Below are 23859 nucleotides of genomic sequence, written 5' to 3'. Positions count from 1 at the left end.
GGATAGTTAAACAAGAGACCTAGTAAAGGGAAAGAGAGAGGCTAGTAGGAAGAATGAAATAATTTCCCCCTGTCCACTGACCAAAACCATCACTCACTGTGGAAGTACTTACCTCAAACAGATCCTGCCTCTGAAATGAGAGCACTATTTTGTAATTTCTCCAGGGAACAAGTGGAAAGGGAATACACAATTTACATGAATTGTTTGAAACTTTGAGGTGTCATTTATTCAATATATTGCTTATTTATCAAGAACAACAAAAAATATCTTAGTGAAAAGGGTAAAGCTTGCAAGGCAAAATGCAGTTTTCTTATATGAAAGCAGGGGGGAAAAATCTACTTCCTAGGGATGTTGTGAAGTTTAAATGGCAACATATTTATGGAAATGCAGTGCATCTGACAATAGGCCATACACATAGTAAGTTCTCATAAAATGGGCTCTGATGCTGTTACTACAGAATGATCAAGTATAGAGTCTTAGGGTACTTGTAATTAATTGAAGGATGGGTTGATTCTTTTTAGATAGTTTTGAGTAGAACAAACCTTTGTATATGGTGTATTTGTATATTTGTATGGTGGTTCTGATCCACCCCCAAGATATATGTGTGTGTGTGTGTGTATGTGTATGTGTGTGTATATATGTGTGTATATATATATATATATATATATATATATACATATATATACACACACATACATATTTTGACTGTACTGCATGGCTTGCCATGGCAGTGAAAGCCTGAAATCCTAACCACTAGGCCACCACAGAACTCCCCTAGGTATGTTTTTATATATACAACTACATTGTTAGTTAATCTTTTATTATTTACCAGAATCATTCACGCAAAAACCCGCACAAAACTATGCATATTCTGTGTGTTAAAGAAATTCACTTTCTAGGACTGGAGGCAAGTACACAGACAATTTTTGTAAAATTATGAAATGCAATGTAATATAATGTTCAATAATCCTTTGTTCCTGTAGTGACTGGAACTTCCCATCTCTATAGTGGTACTGTATAGGACTTGGATTAAGTATACTGTTAAACCAGATTTAAAGTCAACACAGAGGTAAATACAAACTAAATTTTTCTAAATTAGCATGGCAGTCACTTCCTCTACTTGGTCTGTGACTCAGTGGTTTATTCTAACACACAAGCCATATGCCCTCTAACTTGCTTGGGGAGGCCTGTTCTTAGTTGCTGTATAGTCAGTGACATACCATTTTTATGTATAAGCATCTTCTGAAATGCAGAGAAATTTGGGGGCAGTTATAATAAACACTTCTTTTGGGACCCATGGCAAAGAATTTGTAGTACTTCATAACCTAGCACATCAAGGAGCTTATATAAAAATGGAGGAATTGTGCATTTTGGCTACCGATTTGAAATATTTATAAAGGAAAATGAAAAAGGAGTCCACCTTTCCATCAGAGCCTGTGTTATAGCCTGGTTAATATTGCATGATGAGTGACCTATAAATAAACAATAAATAGAAATAAACATAGTGAATATAAAAATAATTATTGATATAAATAATAAATGAATAAAACATAAGTTTAGGGCTGAGATGGAATGGAACTAGATATGAAATTTAATTGAGCTTGATTTTGAGTTTAAGTCTTTTGGGACCAGTAGTTCAGTAAGGATTTCAGGAATTTTTTTCCTTTTAATTTTAAATGAATGTGCTCATAGATCCTGGCTTCTCAGGTCTGTCAACCAAAGATAACTATTACTGTAATGCTAAATAGCTGCCTGGGGAAAAGTATTTGGCCTGAGGATGGGTTTAGACCAGGGGGACCAGAGGTTTCCATTTTAAAAGGATCATCCCCTGCTCAAACAGTTTTGATCTGTCTTTTAAGAAGTCTTTGGGGAACTGTACATTATTCCCTTTTCTCCAGGAGAAAGCAGCAGGAGGAAATTCTTTTCTTCAGTCTTGGGAGAAGCCTTCCAGATCATTAACCAACTGGGCTATCGGAACCAAATTTTCCAGAGGAAGTTGTTTGGGGGAAAAAAAAATTTTAGTCCTCTACCTGCTCTACCTGCTCTACCTTTAATTCTCCCAACAGTTTAATTCAATGAGGCAGGCTGTAAGAGTTCACATCTCTGTTTTAGAGGGGAAACTCAGAGAGATTAACCCTTGCCCCGGGTTACAAGTGATGCAGCCAGCCTTTAGTTGGTCGGTCTGACTCCAGAGGCTACACTGAAAGGGGCAGGACACATGGCGAAATCAGAGGCCAAATCCTATGGGGAATTCTGAGGTTTTCCACCAGTAAGCCGGTGAGATAAGCAAAGGTAGAACTCTATTCCTCCCTCTCCCCAGCTATCCCACTGTCCCTATGACCTCCCTCTTCTACTTCTTTTCCATGCTTTTCAGGTACATTTTGCCTCCTGCCTAGTTTCCTTTTGGATAGTTAATATTCCTGTCTTATACTTCACTAATGTATCCTTTTGTAGTATCTAGTTTGCCATTAATATCATTCAGTGTATTTTTTCATCTTACACATTATAGTTTTTATCTCTAGAGGCTGTTTGGATTTAAAAAAAACCTTCTATGTCTCTACCTAAATTTTGAATAATTATAAAAACTGTTATAAGGCTTTTGCCTGGTAATTCTAACATCTGGGTCAATATCAATTAATTGATCTTTTTTCCTCTTCATTATGGGTCACATTCTCATGCTTTTTTGCATGCCTGGTACTCTTTGGTTCAATGCAAGGTATAAAAATATTGTTGCATTTTGTTCTGGGACACAGTTAAGATACATTTGGGTTTTGCTTTCAAGATTTGTTAGTAGGACCAGAGCCATGTCTAGTCTCTGGCTGATTATTCCTCACTACTAAGGCAAGACCCTTCTGAGTACTCTGCCCAATGCCACATCAATTATGAGGTTTTCTAGTCTAGCTAGTAGGAACAAGTACTATTCCTGGCCCTGTGTGGACACCAGGCACTGTTCTATCTAACAGTGAGCAAGATAGAAGACCCTGTGTCTTCCTTTATAGTCTATTGGGAGTTAATGCTGAGTGATAACTGCTGAGTGATGAGAGAACTATGATGGTATATCAGAGGCAACCATGGCCAGACTAGAAGGATCAGGGGAGTTTTTTTTTTTTTTTTTTTAAGAGGAAGTGATCTCTAAATCAAGTTTGAAATCCGAATAGGTGTTATCCGGGCAAAGAATAGGGAGAAGTGCTTTCCATGTAAAGAAAATGACATATGCAAATGTCTAAAGCAAGATAGAACAGGGCCAGTTTGGTTTGAAGGATTGAAACAAATCTTAGATGGCTTTAGTGAGGAGTATGAGGACTAAGGGTAGGAGGCTGCCATTTCAATTACTCTTCATAAGCAATTGAATACAGCATTAACACAAAAGGCTCCACAGTCAGACAACCTGTGTTCAAATTCTTGGGGACGATAATATTTATATATTATACTAGGATTAGGTTGGGTGACATATAATAGAAAATCCAAAAGATTAGCAGCTTAAGAAAGATGGAACTTTATTTCTCTCTGTGTAAGAGACGTCATCAGAACGACCTAGGCTCCTCCTGTCTTCTTTTGACATCCTGATGCATGGTTCAAAATGGCTGCTGGAGCTGCACCCATCACATCTGTTTTTCAGACAGAAGGAAGGAGGAAATGGGGAAAGGGCAAAAGCAGAGATGACTTTTTAAAGAAACTATCTCTGAAACCCCTAACACCTCTTCTGCATAAATCTCATTGGTTAGAAATTATTCTCATGGCCTTCCTAGTTGTAAAGGAAGCTGAGAAATGTCATTTTAGTTGGCAATATTGTCACCGTGAATAAAATTAGGGTTCTATTGCTGAGGACAAAAGGGAGAATGGATATTGGGTGAGCAAGAAACAGTTTTTTTCTATGTCTTTCAAGCTTAATGTAAGAATTAAAAAAAATGCATGTAAAACATGTGGCATAGTCTCTGGCATGTGCTAATTGCTTAGTAGATGTTATCTCTGCAAAGCCAATTCAAAACAACCCCTTTTCGGAAGCATTGTATAAGGGCAATTAGCTTTAAACTAAAGGGTCTCTTACCTACACTTGAATGAACTGGTTTTTCTCCTCATTGCTGTGGCATAGGTGGGAGTCTGTGACACCATGCATATGACCAACAGCACAAGATCAAATAAATAAGTCTCCTTCATACTGTATTGGTATAATATATCCCACATCTAATTGCCCTTTGTTGACTTGAAGAGTTATTAATCTTTGTTAGAAAGACATGCTAATTGTACCTGATCAACCTGACAGAATAAGTAAATCATAAAGCCAACCAGGTAGAAGTCAAACAGAAAGAAAATGAATTTTTTTTGGTCATGGGGCCACCATATTTATTCATGAGGTGAAGCAAACAGTCATTTTATTGACTCAAGTTCTTTCATTTACATCTTATCTCAGGCTATTTGCTTTAGTAGTTTAGCACCCATCAGTTAGTAGAGAAGGCTGTCTGCTTCCACCTCATATGCTGGCATCAGCATCATCATCATCATCACCAACACCATTACCTTCCCTATGGTCATGATTACCCCCATGCAGGGATGTTTTTCCACTAACCTACAATTAGCTTAGCTGGGGATGGTAAACAAAGGAAGTGCAGCCCTACTTCCCCTTGGCCTGCCTGACTGGGGATAGATCTAGCTGGAGCATTAACTAAGCACTAAGAGATAAAGCTATCGTCAGCTGGAGCAGTGAAGCTGGGAGGCAAGTCCATTAAAAACTGGGGAGGCTTGACTTATCACTACACGTGACTATCGACAGCTTCTACAAAAATTCCATCTTCCTTGCCTGGGGTCAACTTGACCTACTGCAGTGAAAACTGGCAAGGTTCTGACCCTTCACATTTATCTCAGCTAGAGCCAGATAGCCTTGCCCTGTGGCCTAAAAATACCCTGCCCTTCCCAGTATCCTCTTTATCTCTCTAGCAATAATGACAAAAATGAGCCTGGGCCTTGGAAACAACATGCGGACTTGGAAAACTGTGCATTCCCACCCCTGCAGCCCAAACACACTAGACCTTTGTTTTCAGGAATTGTGAACACAGAAGCTCATGCCCAGGGTTGAGCTGAGGACACCTGCAGGCTTTCTCAGGCTCCCGCTGCCCCAGGTTGCAGCTGAAGTCCGCTGATCACCAGGCCAGTTTGACAGCACTTTTCATGGTTCTCTCTTCCCCTTCACTGGACTAGTGGAATTAGGAGTCCAGAAGCCCTTGTTCAAGTCCTGTTTTGTCACCAAACTGTTGGCCTTGAGAAAGCCACTCAGATTTTGGGGTCTCCACTTCCTCATCAGTAAAATAAGACAATTGATAAATCGTTTTCTAAAATCTTCCAACCTCTACAAGCAATGATTCTTTTCTCTTGCTATTAACTTCCTAGCTTTTCATCCAACTGCCTCAGATTTTGCCTGCTTAAACTTCCGCTGGTGGTTTGCTTTATTTAACATCTTGTATTTTCTCTTCTGTCTCCACCTGGGATGTCAATGATCCCAATGTCAACGTGATCCCTGGGTTGGTGGGTAAGTCATTGTGGTGAGCACCCCTGTATCCTCCACGGCACACACGAACTGCCCAGAGTTTCAGAAGTTCCCAGGGATGATCTGACATAAACCAAGATGATGTTTTTGGCCTCAAAGTGCTTGGAGCTCCTGGTATGTTCCTGGCAGTTTATAAAATTAAAGGAACAGAAGAGCTTTCCAATGTGGTCTCAGTAAACATTCCAGAAAGCACAAAGCCAGCAGAAAGAAACCTTGTTGCCTGGTTTCAGATATAACAGTGAGGCTTGGGACTAATCACCTGGACTGTCGTTTCAGCCATACTGAGAAAGGACAATCGCAGTGTGCTCGGTATAAAATGAGATTTAGGCTTTTGGAGGGATCGTGCTTGTTTGGCCAACCCCAGCTCAACCCTAATTTGGTTCTGTACAGCACGGTGTTGACCTGCCTGATTTGGAGTGTGTCTCCAGAAGTTAGCTCCTTGGGTCGGAACTGACACAAACTTGAATGAGCTGAATGTGGCCTGAAACTGATGCTGTAGATGGAGCCGGAATGTTTTAAACAGTCCATAAGCAGATTGTTATTAATGAACTTTGTTAATTTTCAGCTTAAGCTGTATTTAAAAATGACCTTTTACAGTGGTGCTTGAGAAGCACAGTCTATACCAATGTGAGCAAGCCTTTGACTTGATTAGTTCCCAATACCTTTATCTTGATGAAATTGCAACTTACTAACATTCTCAAATGAGATGGAACTATAAATGTAAGTGGGTTTTAATACAATCATTTTTGAGGGAATGTCAAACTTCATTGCACTGCTCTCTCTCCTTCCCCCTTCCTTTAATGGAAGAATTCAGTGAAGGACTGAGCCAGATTAATGAGCAAGGGATGGAGAGGATTTTAGAGCCAGGGAAAAGACCACATAGCCGATCAGTCTCTAATATAACATTTTAGTAGGCTATTCAGTGAGCTAGCATTATTGAACTACCCGATTGTATTTATGTACCTGTAGAAGGAAAAACAAGGGAGAAACAAGGGCTGAGTTTATGAACATGAGGGAGACAGGAAAAGAGCAAAATTGTCAGTCCGAGAAGTTTGTGACCTGGAACCAAAAAGCATAATTAGCTAAGAAAATCCACGTAATTAAATTAAATATGAATAGCCACTGATTGGGAATTGCACCACGGACAGAATATGCTTGCTGTTAATGACCCACAATTTATTTACACCTTAAACACTGTGTTTCCTTACTGCTCTAAAGTAGTAAAATTGCCTTCTTCCTGGTGAAATTTATTGCCATTTAAACATGCCAAAAGGGCATTCTGGCAGTCATTACAATAATCTATCATTTCTGCAACTGCTGGTATCCTGTTCTGTGGTCAAATTCAATCTGAGAAGGGTCAACAGAATTTTTCCACCAAATGCTTCCCTCTTGACTATCATCAATTTACTTTTGTCAACAAAAAGGGCATTACTACGGAATGAAACAGAAGATCCCCTTAAGACCTCTGGCAAACACCGTGAGCTTCTCTGTGTCTAGTGTCTCTTCAGCCTGCAGATCTGTCTTTCTGCATGTGTCTCTATGCATGGTTGGGTCACTGCATGCAGAAGCATGAGCGGGAACCCTGCCACCTGTCTGCTTTTCTTGCCAATGACAAAAGAAGTGTACCTGACTGGAGCTTACATTCTTTATAGTTTCTGGTTTCCTATAGGACTGGCATTTTCTTTGAAGGAGGAACTTTTTGGGATTTAGAGATGAATTGTTGCTATTGCTAGTCACAGTGCTTTTCCCCTCTCTTCTTTTCTGTATCCCCTTACACCTCTTTGTCAGTTTTGATATGACATTTCTTGTTCACACAGTTCCAACCACTGTACACAGCAAGGGATGCTGGCTCTGTGATATAGAAAGGAAAAAAAAAATCCTTTGTTATGGAGGTGAGCATTGAGATTTTCTCCACTCTGGAAAAATGAGATGGAAAATTAAAGAAAAAGAATGAGGTTAATTCAGATCTTCACCTGTGTTTTTTTCTGACAAACTTGGAAAAGGGGGCTGTTGCTTTTTATGGGAGTAAGGAGAGGGACTTAGATAAGTGGAACCATTTCTGTATTGTCTCCCTTGGTTAATGTTTGAGGTTATAGCCCCCATTCCAGCTTTCCATGGCTGGGAGTGCAGCACAGCAGAACAAGTGACTGACCTCTATATTATAACTACGTGGTGGTGATCACATTGCCCCTCAGCCATCACCTGGTCACATGGGCTGGAAACAGGTTATGATTTATAACCAACAGATTTAATCTTTTTTTAAAAAATTATTTTATTATATTTATTTTTGGCTGCGTTGGGTCTTCCTTGCTGTGCGTGGGTTTTTTTCTGTAGTTGCAGAGAGTGGGAGCTACTCTTTGTTGTGGTGCGCGGGCTTCTCATTGCGGTGGCCTCTCCCGCTGCGGAGCACGGGCTCTAGGCGCTCGGCCCTCGGCAGCTGCAGCACGTGGGTTCAGCAGTCGTGGCTTGTGGGCTCTAGAGCGCAGGCTCAGTAGTTGTGGCTCGCGGGCTCTAGAGTGCAGGCTCGGTGGCTGTGGCGCACAGGCCCAGTTGCCCCACAGCATGTGGGATTCTCCCAGACCAGGGCTCAAACCATGTCCCCTGCATTGGCAGGTGGATTCTTTTTTTTTTTTTTTTGCTGTACGCGGGCTTCTCACTGTTGTGGCCTCTCCCGTTGCGGAGCACAGGCTCCGGACGCGCAGGCTCAGCGGCCATGGCTCACGGGCCCGGCCGCTCCGCGGCACGTGGGATCTTCCCGGACCGGGGCACGAACCCGTGTCCCCTGCATCGGCAGGCGGACTCCCAACCACTGCGCCACCAGGGAAGCCCGGCAGGTGGATTCTTAACCACTGCGTCACCAGGGAAGTCCCAACAGGTTTAATCTTGAATGGTCAGACTGTAAACTCGAGGATGATATAGTGTTTATAGTGTGTTTTTTGGCGTGGGCAGGATAAAAATTAACTTTTTATTGTTAGTAGCAGTCTTGTATTCCTTTGATCATATAAAGTTTACTTTCACATTTTATCAGTTATCTATATTTTTTTGCAACAAGTCCAAGCAGGCTATCTCTTCCTAGGAAAATGGATTTTTATTGGGATAGATTTGCCTTTTTAATTATGTATAAGGATGTTGACAAGCTGAATGTTGCGCTTCTTTGGCTTTTTGATGCCTATCTTACCATTACATTTGTTAGGTTTAGTTTGTGTTCAGTTTGTTTGCTTTCAACTCTATATATCATATGGGCAGATTTGGAATTTGGGTTAATTTAGCTGTGGCCATTACTTTTTTTCCCCAAGTTATTAAAGTTCTATTTTATATTTTATGTTTTTTAAGTTTTAAGAAACATTTTACAAACCAAAGAGTACAAGGGTTTCTCTTAATTTTATCTAGAAAATTTATATTTTTAGCTCTCATATTTGGTTGATTATCTATTTTGAGTTTTTAATTACATACTGTGGAGATAAGAATTGAAACTCAATTGTATATGGCTATCAAATTGTTGCAACATCATGTTTCAAGAAGATTATCTTTTCTCCATTAAGTTTCCTTAGCAGCTTTGTTGAAAATCAATTGACTACATATATGTGGGTCTATTACTCAATTTTCCGTTTTGTTCAATTGATGCATGTGTCCATGCTTTTGTCAAACCATGCAGAATCTATTACTCTAGCTTTTTTTTCAATTCTAGGCTGCAGCATAACAAAGAATGTATAATTCCTGCAGGGAAATCTGAATCTATCAGACCCAAACTGTGCCAATGTAAGCATTTTAAAATTGATCATCATCTCCTATTTAGTTTAGTTAGAAGAGTAGGGAGTAGCAACCCATAGAGAAATGGATATTTTATGGAAGTCCTCCAAGTAGCTAATAATAGAAATAACCATGATTTATTATTGTTTATTAAGGCTAAGTAGTCTGCTAGGTGTTCAATCTACTATCTATATTATTAAAAAGCTCTTCTTAGGTATTAAAATTCACCTAATTAAAAAATAAAGCTTATACAAGAATTATCCCAATTTTTACCAAAAAAAGAAATGAAGCTTAAGTAAGGTAAATGACTTGTTCAAAGTCACACAGGCAAAAACATTAGGAAATAGAACAGGGATTTGAACTCAGAGGTGTCTGAACTCAGTGTCTGTACTATTAACCTTATGCTAGGTACTCCTAAAATAAGCAATGTACAGGGTTCCCTGGAAATCTCTGGAACAGAAATCTATTTCTGACTATTGTAAATACATTGTATGATTTTTAGCTGTCAATTCTTTTTTTTAAATTCTTTTAATTTTTATTTTATATTGAAGAGTAGTTGATTAACAATGTGTTATTTTCAGGTGTACAGTAAAGTGATTCAGTTATACATACACATGTATCTATTCCTTTTAAAATTATTTTCCCATTTAGGTTATTACAGAGTATTGAACAGCGTTCCCTGTGCTATACAGTAGGTCCTTGTTGGTTATCTGTTTCAAATACAGTAGTGTGTATATGTCAATCGCAAACTCCCAATTTATCCTTCCCCCCGACCTTTCCCCTTTGGTAACCATAGTTTGTTTTTTAAGTCTCTGAGTCTGTTTCTTAGAAAACATTTTTTGTTACAAAAAATTGATTCTAGAAAATATAAATAAGAAAAAAGAGGGCTTCCCTGGTGAATCTGCCTGCCAATGCAGGGGACACGGGTTCGAGCCCTGGTCTGGGAAGATCCCACATGCCGCGGAGCAGCTAGGCCTGTGAGCCACAACTACTGAGCCTGTGCATCCGGAGCCTGTGCTCCGCAACAAGAGAGGCCGTGACAGTGAGAGGCCCGCGCACCACGATGAAGAGTGGCCCCCGCTTGCAGCAACTAGAGAAAGCCCACGCACAGAAATGAAGACCCAACACAGCCAAAAAAAAATTAATTAAAAAAATTTTTTATTATGATGAGATTAAAATCATTAATAATCCTACAACAATAGAGATAATCGTTTTTATTTATTTATTTATTTTTTGTGGTACGCAGGCCTCTCACTGTTGTGGCCTCTCCCGTTGCAGAGCACAGGCTCCGGATGCGCAGGCTCAGGGGCCATGGCTCACTAGCCCAGCCAGTCCGTGGCATGTGGGATCTTCCTGGACCAGGGCACAAACCCGTGTCCCCTGCATCGGCAGGCAGACTCTCAACGACTGCGCCACCAGGGAAGCCCCAAGATAATCGTTTTTAATATCTGGGTGTATAACTCCATACTTCTTTATCTCCCTATATATATTTACAGAAAATATAGGCACACTATGAGTTTTATATAAGATGTTTGTAGGACTGCCGTTCATAATAGTAAATACCTGCAAACAACCTGAATATTCGTCAAAATAAATTATAGTTCATTTATACAATGGAATAGTATATTGCAGTCAAAATGAATGAGCTGAAGCTGGCCACAAAAATAGATGAATCTCAGCAACATAATTTGAAGCAAAAAATATTTCTCCAAAGATTAGATACAGCATGATACCCTTTTTATCATTAAGACAAAACCAACAAAACCAAAAAATTTTGTACCTATGCTTTAGAAATACAGATAGATGTGGTAGAAGTTGGAGGGTTTACTGCAAAGGTGGCAGTGGGAGTGGAGTAGTTGCCTGCTGTCCAACTCTGGGGAAGAAACCCAGAGATGCTAACACTCGACAAGCCAGTTTCTCTCTTTTCTGTCCCAATTCTCATCTGCTCCCAAGCCATCGGTATCTCAATCTTGGCACTACTGACGTTCATGACAAGAGACCTCTTTGGTGTGGGAGCTGTCCAGTGCCTTGTAGGATGTTTAGCAGCAGCCCTGGCTCCTCCCACTACCTTCAGTAGCACCCTTCCCCCTAGTTGTGATAATCAGCAAATTCTCTAGACATGGCCAAATGTCCCCTGCCAGGCAAAATTGTCCCAGGTTGAGAATCACTGTGTTAGGAGAACGCACATCAATGGTTACTGGCTCAAGAAGAACATGACTGGTAAAGTAGATCTTGTTTTAAAAATTCTCTGTTTTTAAAAACGTAATCACTACTTAGGACTATCCATCCTATAAACACTACAAAATGTAGTTCCCCATTTGGTTGATTTTGGTGTTAGTAGAGCCTGCTGAAATAACATAGCACAACCCACTAAAATGACTTGGTACAGAAATGGATTTTGCTGTTTTATTAAAAAGTCCTTTGTAAAAGCCACTGACATATTTTTGTTGGCTCCTATGGAGCTCTGTTCTGCAGCATCATTGATTCTCTAGGCTGTATGGTAGGGGACCCATCCTGCTGGGTGACCTCAGGGAAGCCACTGTGCTTCATCAATCCCATATGGGAGAAAAAAAGAGCAGTCATAACAATTAAACTGGCTAGCCTAGAAGGCCTTCTGAAGAAAGGTCTGTGTGAGGACAAACTTGTAATATTTATTGTGATTATCAGCCCCTCAGGGGCCTTTTGAAGAATTCTGTCTGATTTATCAGGCAGCTGCCCCATGGATATGCATGAAGGGAGAGGGGAAGGATTGGGGGTGGGGTGGGGAGAAGTGGCGAGTGTGACCAGGTTGATGGCAGTGCTCCAAGGGTGACCTCATATTTACCCCCAGATGTTCAAATCATTTCTAAATATCATCACAATCTTGGTGTGATGCCATTTTCTGTTCTCGCTAAACTTTGGGAAGCAAGGAAGACTTCAGAATTTTAATGCTCACTTTAGCCTGTGAAAGACATGGTAATGTTCAAAAGTAGCCTGACCTTTTCATTGTTCATTGCTGATTGGTTGAGTGACCATTTCTATTCCCCATTCCAACTGCTTCAGCAACTTTCTTGTCTCCTCCCCTTCTTAGCACCAGGTACATAATTCTGTGGAGGCCCTGACCTTTTCCAGTATATTTCCTTACCAAGATCTTGTTTATCTTATTCTAGCCCATTGTTTTTTCAAGGTGAGAACTAAATGATGGAATTAAAGCTTAGCAGAAAAATCAAAATCAATGAATGCCAGTGTCTAGAATTATTCTTTCCTCAACAACAACAAAAAGAAACTATGTGATAGGCTAGCTTGTATAAGAAGCTGGGCATTGTCCTTAACAATTCAAATAATGTAGGTAATGAAAATGACTTTGAGGAGGAATAGTCAGATTCCAATTAATTCCAAACAAGAAGGGGATATATATAATAAAAATAGCCGTTTCAAATACTTTTCAAGCATTTCCTTGCCTGTTATTAGCAGTAACTCTGGCTGTTTCTCTACTTCTTATTTAAGAAAATCTTTAAGGCTCTAGTTACCCAAATAATTTTCTCAGTGGTTGGATTTCGTGAATATACTGGCTAAAAATTCCCACCACTAGCATCACTCTTGCCCATTAAGGTAGGAATATTTACCCTAGAAGCCCTTACTGGAGTTCGTATCCGTTACCTGAAAAGGGTAGAGGCATTGAGGAAAGGAGAGGTACAGCCATCTTCCATGAACACACTTTCAAAAAAATAGCATTAAATGGTTGACTAAATTAACCATTTTGACATTGAAAGCAGAGAACAAGCTCTGGGTTATGGGATAGAGGAAAGACCAACTTTAAATAAACCTTTGTTTTCTGATATTGACTCTAAGAATATCATATTGAATCCATTGTTTACCACTGGCTAAGTCCATTCTCAAGCTGTCCATATTTCTCTGATTATAGAATAAGACATATTTGTGAAAAGAAGCTGGGGTGTTGAATCCATCACTGAAGTAGTGACAACCCTGTCAGCTTTAACTAGACAGAGGAAGCAATCGTTTAGTATGATCTTCACCACTTACAGATAAAGTAATCACTAAACACATGTTAGATGACAAAAAGATGTCTCTTCAATGACAGTTCCCTGAAAATGAAGAGCTGAGGTTCACCAGACAATAGAAAGCCCCTGAACCAATACAAATCGAGGCTTTTCCTCTCCCATGTTAGACACTCCATCCTGACACTTAACAAGTACTAGACTTATCTCTAAAGGGATTAGCTAAGAAATTATTGCGTGCAGCTTGCACTCTACTAAGCTATCTTATACACCCTTATCAAAGACCATTTTGAAGTGGGTAGAGATTTACTAGGTGTTTTATAAGCAATTAGTACAACCAACTAAAGGAATTATAAGAAAGAAGTTCATTTGGAGTGACACTGAAAAAAGAACAGTCAATTTTTTTTCTTCATTTTACATGGAATAAAGACTGATTTAGACTGTGAGCTCCAAGAAGTCAGGGACTGGATCTGTCGTCTTCATGCTGTATCCTCAGCCCCCAGGGTGTACACATTAAAATTTGTAGGATAAATGAATCAATGAATAAATGCTTGCGTTATATCAGTTTCCATGTGCAATTTCATTGATAAATGGAATTATGGCCAAGTTGTGAATTCCTCCATAGAATTAGAGTTGCTAACATTTATTGAGTATTTACTATGCTCCAGGTACTTTTTAAAGTGCTTAACGTGTATAAGCACATTTAATCCTCTAACAATCCTATGCAGCGGGAACTCTTAATCACAATTTTCATATGAGGAAATTGAAGCTTAGAGAAGTAAAGTAGCTTGCAGCTGGAACCAGAATTTGAATTCAGGTCTATCCAATTTAGATAATCCACTGTACTATTTGAGTTCCATTTAATTGTTTACTAAAATTAATTCTAGACTTGGGGATTCCACTACTCCAATGAGGTGCAAATCCTTCTCGAAATTCCATCACATCGTTTCCCCTTCTTTTTCCTTTCTTCCTCTTTGCTCTTCTTCTTCCCCTTTCCTTCTCACCTTCTTGCCTTTCTCTAACCCAGTGGGGTAGTTGACTTTAAGGAATAGGGTCCACATTGTCAAAGAGAGCGAGGGAAGAAATCATTCCATTCCCCTCGTAGTTTCCCTTTTCTTAACTCCTTTTCATGTTGCTGCTTGTGGTAATGGAGGATGTACCATAAGTAAATAAAATCCAAGAGACCAACTTAACTTTTAATGTCTAGATTTTTATTTTTTATTTTGAGTTTGGAATCCTAACTCCATCACTCACTGTCTTTCCCTGCTTCTCTTTGCCTGTTTCTTCATCTGTGAGATGCAGGACTTCTGATGGTTGTGATGATGAAATGACATATGTAGTGCTGCCGTAATACTTTGCTCAAATTGTGAAAATTCAGTAAATGTTTAGTTTTTCCTTTTTCCTCACTGTGTCTCTTCTTAGAAAGTGATGACCAAGTTGTGATGTCAGGGAATAGGGCAATAGAAGGACTATAAGGATGAAACAATTTATGTATAGTTTCACCCAGATAAGCCTTGTATATTTAATGACACTATGGTGCTTTCTCTTGAAGAGTCTAAAACCACTTTATACTCAGGAAGGAGTGTCCCTCTTGGCCAGGCTCCACCTGATGGCCCATTTTAATTCCTCAGTAGGAGTCACTAAATGAACCAATGGTACATCTTCTAATTCTTTGGGTGGATTTTGAAATTTGTCTTCTTCAGGTCATTGTTTGAGTCACCTGATCCAGAGCTCCAGGGAGTCCCCTGGAGCTGTGCCCAGTCTGTGGGTTTTAACATTCCTGGAAGGAACCATCTAGTGTCTGGTACAGTACTACAGTAACCTGACCCTTTCTCTTGGCCCATATGGCTGGTACCAAGACACCTGAAAAACAGAAAAGCCAAATGAAGAAGACATCTGCCCACAATTATATCAGCTTTAGCTTTGTTTGGTTTTAGAAGAGTTATAAACAGGACATCATTGTAGGAGCAAGTTCAAGTTTTTTGGGGGCCTGAAGCTTATACAGTTCAGGGGATATGATTTAAGAGGAAATATCAAACTGTCCCTTGAACATATTGCTAAAGCCCCTGGCAAGGCTTTGGAAGGAGCCCATGCAATTTGAGAGACTCTGCAAATAAACTTCATTAGCTTTGCGTTAAATCCACCCATGGTCACATGATTAAATCAGTTAAAGCCTTTTTGATCAACAGCTTGGACCTCAGCTGGGCCCATTTTATTGGGAGGTCATGCTAATTTGTATGAAAAATCTGTTCTCTTTTTACTTTCTTTTTTACCTGTTTGAAGACAGTTTTTCCTGTCTTGGAATTACCAGAAGCTTCCAAATATCATTATAGAAACTTCTAAATATCACTGTAAAGGGACCCTTGACAAATAGATTATAGTTGTTGATTTGTAAGAGTAGCTAATATATTTGAGTATTTACCGTGTGCTAGACTCTGGGATAAAAACTTTACATGTAGTTTCCTGTTTAATTCTCACACTATCTCTATGAGATATCTGCTCTATATTTTTCTCACTCGATAAAGTAACTTGCTCATTCTCATGCCCAGTGGATGGAAGAAACAGGGTTCAAACCAAGGCCTGTGTGATTAGATTAGGATCCAAGTTGTTAACCACTTTGCTGTAGTTTTAGGATTGAATATGTAGTGGGTGGGCGATACTAGTTGTTCTATGTGCAGTGGAAACAGTACACTTTAAAACAGTTTGGGCAGTTTGGGATCCAGTTCTCCTCCATCTCATTTGCTTTCCTTCCCTCTTCCTTAACTAAATAACTGTGCAGCCGTTAATAAATGAACCTACTACTTCTACACCTCAGATGCCCCAGCTGTAAAATGGGATAATACCTTATCTGCCTGAAAGCTGCTGGCTAGGTCATATATTCCTTGAGGCTTAAGTTCTATAATTACTCAACCACTGCTCAAGTTCCTAAACACCTGTCTCAGTATTTGCCTGATTTCAGATCTTAAATAAATAACTGACATCCAAATGTTGTCCCAGAGTTTAGGATGGAGCCAGCCATCAAACAGAAGTCTCCAGTGGAATGAGCCAGTGCTCAGACTGAAAAACAAAGATCACTCTGAAGAAGTTCAAAGAGAGGAAGAAAAAGGTATGTTCCTAGTTAAATGCACCCATGTTGAACTGAAGACTCAGAAAAGTTCTTTTCATTTTATTTTATGTTGGACTGACTTTTAAGAAAACAATCTTGGAAGTGTTTATTTTATAACTCTAACAGCGTCCAAGAAAATGTGGACGGCCAAACTCTGAAAAAGCACAGTTCTGAATAGAACTCATTTTCAGTAAGCAGAAAGCCCTTTCCTGTCCCGAACCTACATGGTCATAGTGAAACTGTCCCCCCAACAGGAGAACAAAATACACTGTCAACTGGGTAAGGCCTCCTGCGCTAAGAAGGCTTCCTCTGATGCTTCTTGAATTGGACAATTTGAAAGCTTGTTCTCCATTGCAAAATGGGAGAGGAAGCCATATTCCTTATCCTTTTGATTAGTGTTGCAGCTCAGATTATGATTTGGGAGTAGGATGTCATCTTAAACAGACCCGAATGGACTACAGTTTGTGTTTTGCAGCACTGCTGATGTGTATCAGGACAGTATTTCTGCTCTTTGTGTGTTCTTTAGTATTTAAGCAGTTGTAACCGGACAGATATTTCGTAGATCTTAGCCTATGCTATCGAGATTTGTTCAAGATAGCTTTAGATGGTATAATGGCCTGTGTGTGTGTGTGTGTGTGTGTGTGTGTGCGTGCGCGCATACTGCCGATATCCAAAAAGCACAGAACAAAACTGGAAATGACTGAAGTGATAACACCACTAGTTCTTAATACATATATGCACCTTGTATTTTTTGTTAGCACTTTAAAATACTTTATCAAAGTACTAATAGTTTACCACAAATTTACATTGAGGAGAAAATCCTATTGCTGTTAATCTGTGTTTAAATTTTTGATGAAATCTATATGTGGATATTAAAAAATATTTATCATAGTTTAGACTGGGATTTTTTTTAACAGATTTGTACCCAACTTATTAAAAAGTGACAATACTTAAATGGAAAAGAACATCAGATTACAAAATTCTAAAGATAGGGTTCTAATGTAAGTTCTGTTACTACCTACTCATGTAACTATGAGCAAGTCCTTCAATATCACTGAGTCTCAGTTTCCCCATTAGCAGATTGGAATAATGATAACTTTGCCTCTTTCATAGACTGAAGCAATGACCAAATGAATTAATATATATATGGAATTTAAGTGCTATGAAAATGCAAGGTGCATTTTGCTTCAGATATTGCTTCAGATTATAACTCCAAAGCATAGAACACATAAAGAACACAATTAGGCAGCAAGAAGTGTGATAACATTTAACCTCGTGGCAAGAATAGCTTATTTCTCTAGTTTTCTGGCCAGATCATACACAGGCCTATGGTTATGATATCTGTACTGTAGATTAGAAGAGCTGCTTGGAGATATATAGAGAGTTTATAAGGAAATACGTGACAGCTGAAATATGGAGTTCTGTAAAATATTACACCAATTCTTACAAGTGCAGATGGTTAATAGAAGGAGTCTAATGCAATACATAGAGGTTTTGGACCTGGTTGTACATCAAAATATGTGGAGTTTTCTAAAACCACAGACTTGTGGGTCTGTTCCCTGGAGATTATTGATCCAGAGGTCCACAAATCCTGGGCATTTGTAGAGTTGAGAACCAATGCTGTGGCTATATTTACTGGCCAAAGTCATTACCATGGAATACGGTGAGGTGCATGTTTCTGTTGGTTCTAATTGGAGTTTGCAATGATGTCAGCCACATTGCATGACTTGTCATCAACTCCCAGGTCCTCACTCTTATGTTCTCTTCATCTTGCATGCCTTTTGGGTAATCTTCTTTTCGGCCCATCTCCTGAGCTTTCAGCTTCTGCTCTAACCATACAACCTTCTTGACGTTCCTTCTGAGCCACCCACTCCTGATTGAAGCCATCACAAGTTCCACCAACCAGAAATGCTTCCTTTACAAGTAATCTCTCTTAAAACCAGTCTGAATCTCAGCCTTCCGTGATACCTTTCCAGATTGAGGAGTAGAGAAATAAGGATGCCTGCCACTCTACCTCCCTGGATTTTATGAATAGGGAATAGTGTGATGAAAGCAATATTTTATGTTTTTTTTTTTTGACTGCACGTGCGGCATGTGGGATTTTAGTTCCCAGACCAGGGATTGAACCCACTCCCCCTGGAGTGGAAGCATGGAGTCTTAACCACTGGACCACCAGGGAAGTCCCCTGAAAGCAATATTTTAGATAGATGAAGCTAGCAGTGGGGTGCAGAATGGATGCAAAGGAGGAAAGCGTGGAAGCAAGGACATCACTAGAATTTCATTGCTTTGGTCCAGAGAGATGATGGGAGAATGATGCAGTTTCCTAGTTGACTGAACTAGGGATGAGAATGGGAGTGAGGAACAGGAAAGGTGGAACCGTTTGAGGAGAACAATCAATTTCATCTTAAATATTCAGGGAATTTAGTGGTCATAATCCTTTTTGTTAAATAGTGAACCACAAATGCATTTTCAATGGCACATAGTATAGCAGAAATGGCCTGAACCAGGTGAAAGAAAATTTGAGGTCTTAATACTAATCCTCACTGGCTGTGTGTTCTCTGGCCCCTCATTTACCAAGTCTCTGCTTCAGTCTCTTCCTTTGAGGATCATAACACCTGCTGTATCTACCACACATGAGAAGGAAGTGTAACATACATACCACATTTCTGGTTTTCTTATATGATAAGGTAGTTGAATAAATTCCACTTGAGGAAGAAAGGACATCTTCAAACATAGCCCAGGGAACAGACATCATGAGCACTGAAGCTCATTTCCACCCCTGGGTTATGCATTTTGCTCCTGGATTTTAAAGCCCTTGTCCTTGCAATCAAGTTGCACTGGGTTTGTTAATAAATGACATCCAGGGAATCACACTGGCATTGGGATTTGTCTATTCAGGCAGGGCTTCCTGGAGTGAGGCAGCATGCTGCCCTCAACAGAGAACTCTGTTTATCACTTTGGAGATGCAATAAAAATAACAAATGTCTAGAGTAAACCTAATTCACTATGCTACTTAGTATTTGAAATACATAAATATGTCAAGCAAAAGACCTCTAATAGACCCTTTTATCCTGGTAATAGTGTACATATAATTTTCCTCTCATTAGTACAAAAACTACCTAGGGAACTCTCGGCCCATCCTTCATCCATTTAATCTGCATTAGCTTACTTTTACCTTGTGTTTAATCTGCTTTCCCTCAAGGTATTTTGAATAAATCAATAGGAATACATGATTGTTTAATGATTTTTAGAAGAGCTCCCTTCGACCACAGCTGCATGATTTGGAATGACTAATTCCACTTTTTACAATTGATCCTTCCCTGTGTTGACCATCCATTTCTGCCAGGCTATTGTGAGAGAATTCTACAGCAGACTGCTCCCTACTCTCGGGGCTCCTGGCGGCCGGATGGTGTGCTAGCTGGCAGTTCCACTACCTCATCACCATCTGATTAAGCATCACATAAAGGCCTAGTCTCAGCCCCCCTGCTCAGCTGCTGTTTGGGGGCAATTTTCTGGGAGCTTGAAGGTGGCCAGTTTCAAAATCTTTCTTCCATTTCTCTTTTCACTGTTTATGCCTGGGAGCTGGACTCCCCTTTAAATGTATTCAGAATTTCCTGAATATGCTGATAGAATGATGGGTACAGATATGATGAAGTAGCAGTAATTCACTTTGTAGAGGCTCATAATAGCTGTCTAGGTTTATCTTGTGTGTGTGTGTGTGTGTGAGAGAGAGAGAGAGAGAGAGAGAGAGAGAGAGAGAGAGAGAGACCTTGGAATTCCTGTATTCCTGTTCTATATGGTTACTTTTGAGAATTCTGAATTGGGTCTGAGAGATTCTAGTCTCATCCTGGGTCAGTTGCTTGAATGCTCTGAGTAAGGAGCTATGGATGGTGATGGGCTTGGAGAAGCAGAGAAAACTGACCAGCAAAGAAGGATGAGGCAAGAGAGGCAGACACAGGAGACTGTGTGATGCCCTTCAGGGAGGGCGAGAGCCAAGAGAGTGACTGCTGCCTTCCTGCCAGCTTTTCAGGTACTGGTTCTGCTCCTCTGAGACCTGGTGGTCTTCCCTCCCTGGGGTTCTCTGACTCTCTGTTTTCTATAATAAATAAATCTCCTTTTTTTTTTCTTAAGCAAATTTGATGTTTCTGTTACTTTAACTCAAGGAACTTTGTTTTTTATTTATTTTGAAATTTTGAATTTTATTTTATTTTTTTATACAGCAGGTTCTTATTAGTTATTTATTTTATACATATTAGTGTATATATGTCAATCCCAATCTCTCAATTCATCCCACCACCACCACACACGCTACCACTTTCCCCCCTTGGTGTCCATACGTTTATTCTCTACATCTGGGCCTCTATTACTGCCCTGCAAACTGGTTTCATCCGTACCATTTTTCTAGGTTCCACATATATGTGTGGAAATATATACAATATTTGTTTTTCTCTTTCTGACTTACTTCACTCTGTATGAAAGTCGATAGATCCATCCACGTCTCTACAAATGACCCAATTTTGTTCCTTTTTATGGCCGAGTAATATCCATTGTATATATGTACCACATCTTCTTTCTCCATTCGTTTGTCAATCGGCATTTAGGTTGCTTCCATGACCTGGCTATTGTAAATAGTGCTGCAGTGAAAACTGGGGTGCATGTGTCTTTTTGTATTATGGTTTTCTCTGGGTATATGCTTGGTAGTGGGACTGCTGGGTCACATGGTAATTCTATTTTTAGTTTTTTAAGGAACCTCCATACTGTTCTCCATAGTGGCTGTATCAATTTACATTCCCACCAACAGTGCAAGACGTTTCCCTTTTCTCCACACCCTCTCCAGCATTTGTTGTTTGTAGATTTTCTGATGATGCCCATCATCAGTGGTGTGAGGTGATACCTCATTGTAGTTTTGATTTGAACCTGCTCAACATAATAAAGGCCATATATGACAAACCCACAGCAAACATCATTCTCAATGGTGAAAAACTGAAAGCATGTTCTCTAAGATCAGGAACAAGACAAGGCTGTCCACTCTCACCACTATTATTCAATGTAGTCCTAGCCACAACAATCAGAGAAGAAAAAGAAATAAAAGGAATATGAATTGGAAAAGAAGAAGTAAAACTGTCACTGTTTGCAGATGACATGAGAATACATATATAGAGAATCCTAAAGATGCCTCCAGAAAACTACTAGAGCTAATCAATGAACTTAGCAAAGTTGCAGGACACAAAATTAATGCACAGAAATTTCATGCATTCCTATACACTAACAACGAAAGATCAGAAAGAGAAATTAAGGAAACAATCCCATTCACCATTCCAACAAAAAGAATAAAATACCTAGGAATAAACCTACCTAAGGAGGTAAAAGACCTGTACTCAGAACTCTATAAGACACTGATGAAAGAAATCAAAGATGACACAAACAGATAGAGAGATATACCATGTTCTTGGATTGGAAGAATCAATATTGTGAAAAAGACTATACTACCCAAAGCAATCTACAGATTCAATGCAATTCCTATCAAATTACCAGTGGCATTTTTTACAGAACTAGAACAAAAAATTTCACAATTTGTATGGAGACACAAAAGACCCCGAATAGCCAAAGCAGTCTTGAGGGAAAAAAACGGAGTTGGAGGAATCAGACTCCCTGACTTCAGACTATATTACAAAGCTACAGTAATCAAGACAATATGGTACTGACACAAAAACAGAAATGTAGATCAATGGAACAGGATAGAAAGCCCAGAGATAAACCCACACACCTATGGTCAACTAATCTATGACAAAGGAGGCAAGGGTATACAATGGAGAAAAGACAGTCTCTTCAATAAATGATGCTGGGAAAACTGGACAGCTACATGTAAAAAAAAAAAGAAATTAGAACATTCTTTAACACCATATACAAAAATAAACTCAAAATGGATTAGAGACCTAAATGTAAGACAGGACACTATAAAACTCTTAGGGGAAAACATAGGAAGAACACTCTTTGACATAAATCACAGCAAGATCTTTTTTGATCCACCTCCTAGAGTAATGAAAATAAAAACAAAAATAAACAAATGGGACCTAATGAAACTTAAAACCTTTTGCAAAGCAAAGGAAACTACAAACAAGATGAAAAGACAACCCTCAGAATGGGAGAAAATATTTGCAAATGTATCAGTGGACAAAGGATTAATCTCCAAAATATGTAAACAGCTCATGCAGCTCAATATTAGAAAAACAAACAACCCAATAAAAAAAATGGGCAGAAGATCTAAATAGACATTTCTCCAAAGAAGACATAGAGATGGCCAAGAAGCACATGAAAAGCTGCTCAACATCACTATTTATTAGAGAAATGCAAATCAAGGAACTTTGAAGGCAAGAGAATAGTGTTGATTGGACTCTAATGATATAAGACTTAATTAAAGTGATCATATTAGCTTAGATTCTTATCCCTACTAGACTCAGGAGGATAATCTTGGAGACTTCCAAGTTCACAGAAAAATAGATAAACAAACTGTATTCACAGTTTTCTGAAGAAGTGGCCACTATTAGCAAATGAAAATAAAATAGTTGATTCTCTATTGTTTGTTATATAGACAATAAGATGTAATGTGTATTATAATTATTAGAAAACAGTGCATTTTAGCAAGGATTTAGGTATTGAACATCAGTTTCTTTTGCCTTCTGAGTCTATTATGTACCTTACCAAGCCTGTTTACTCATTTGTTGTATAACACAGAGATAATTTCTTCTTCTCAGGGTTGTTGTGAGAATTAAATGGATAACATATGTCAAGGGCCTGGCTCACAGCCGATATTTATTTCAGCACAGGGGACATGTATAGAGTGGTCTCTGATGTATCCCAGTAATAATAGCTAAAACTTAAGGAGTGCTCACTCTGTGCTAGGCATGACTCTGCATCCTTTTGCATATTAGCTTATTTAGTTAAATTCTCACAGCAACCACATGAGGTATATAGCACAACTGATTGTGTCCTGCCCAGTGCCCTCTGCACTCACCTGCTCACCTGCAAGGACCTTACTGCTTGCAGCCGCTAGCTCCTGCAGCTCTCTGTCTGACCGTGGGAGGCTGCCAGGCCTGCAGCTGAAACAGCAGGAGTGGCAGATCTGCGAGTCACACCTGGGCAGCCTGGCTCTGGAGGCCACATGCCCAACCACCTTGCTTGTCTAAGACTAAGCAGGATCCAGGGAGGTCAAAGCCAAACCGTAAACATCTGCTTTCCTTCTTGGCTGATGGGATCTGGGACAATGGAATTGTATATCACTATACTTTAGAGCCTCGGTCTTCATTTTTTTGTAGGATAAACATTGTGCTCAGAGACATGGAAAGACTTGGCTAAGTTCACAGTATTCAACGCAGATTAGGAATGGAATTAGATATAACTCATTCTGCATATTTTGGGGGCAGTTTTAAAACTTCAAAATTTACATTTTATTTTGCGTCACA

The 23859-nt window shown here is 39.4% G+C and overlaps 1 long non-coding RNA gene across 1 annotated transcript in view; it reads left to right on the top strand.

The window, feature by feature from the left end:
- Positions 1–16397, top strand: part of LOC307185595 — a 28504-nt gene extending 12107 nt beyond the window's left edge. Inside the window, exon 4 of the long non-coding RNA XR_013828102.1 lies at positions 16288–16397. This is a non-coding gene — a long non-coding RNA (uncharacterized lncRNA). The remainder of the gene's footprint in view (positions 1–16287) is intronic.
- The last annotated feature ends 7462 nt before the right edge of the window (positions 16398–23859 follow it).

This window comes from Stenella coeruleoalba, assembly GCF_951394435.1.
Source record: "Stenella coeruleoalba genome assembly, chromosome: 4".
Taxonomy (NCBI): Eukaryota; Metazoa; Chordata; class Mammalia; order Artiodactyla; family Delphinidae; genus Stenella; species Stenella coeruleoalba.
This window is presented reverse-complemented; position numbering and strand designations above follow the sequence as displayed.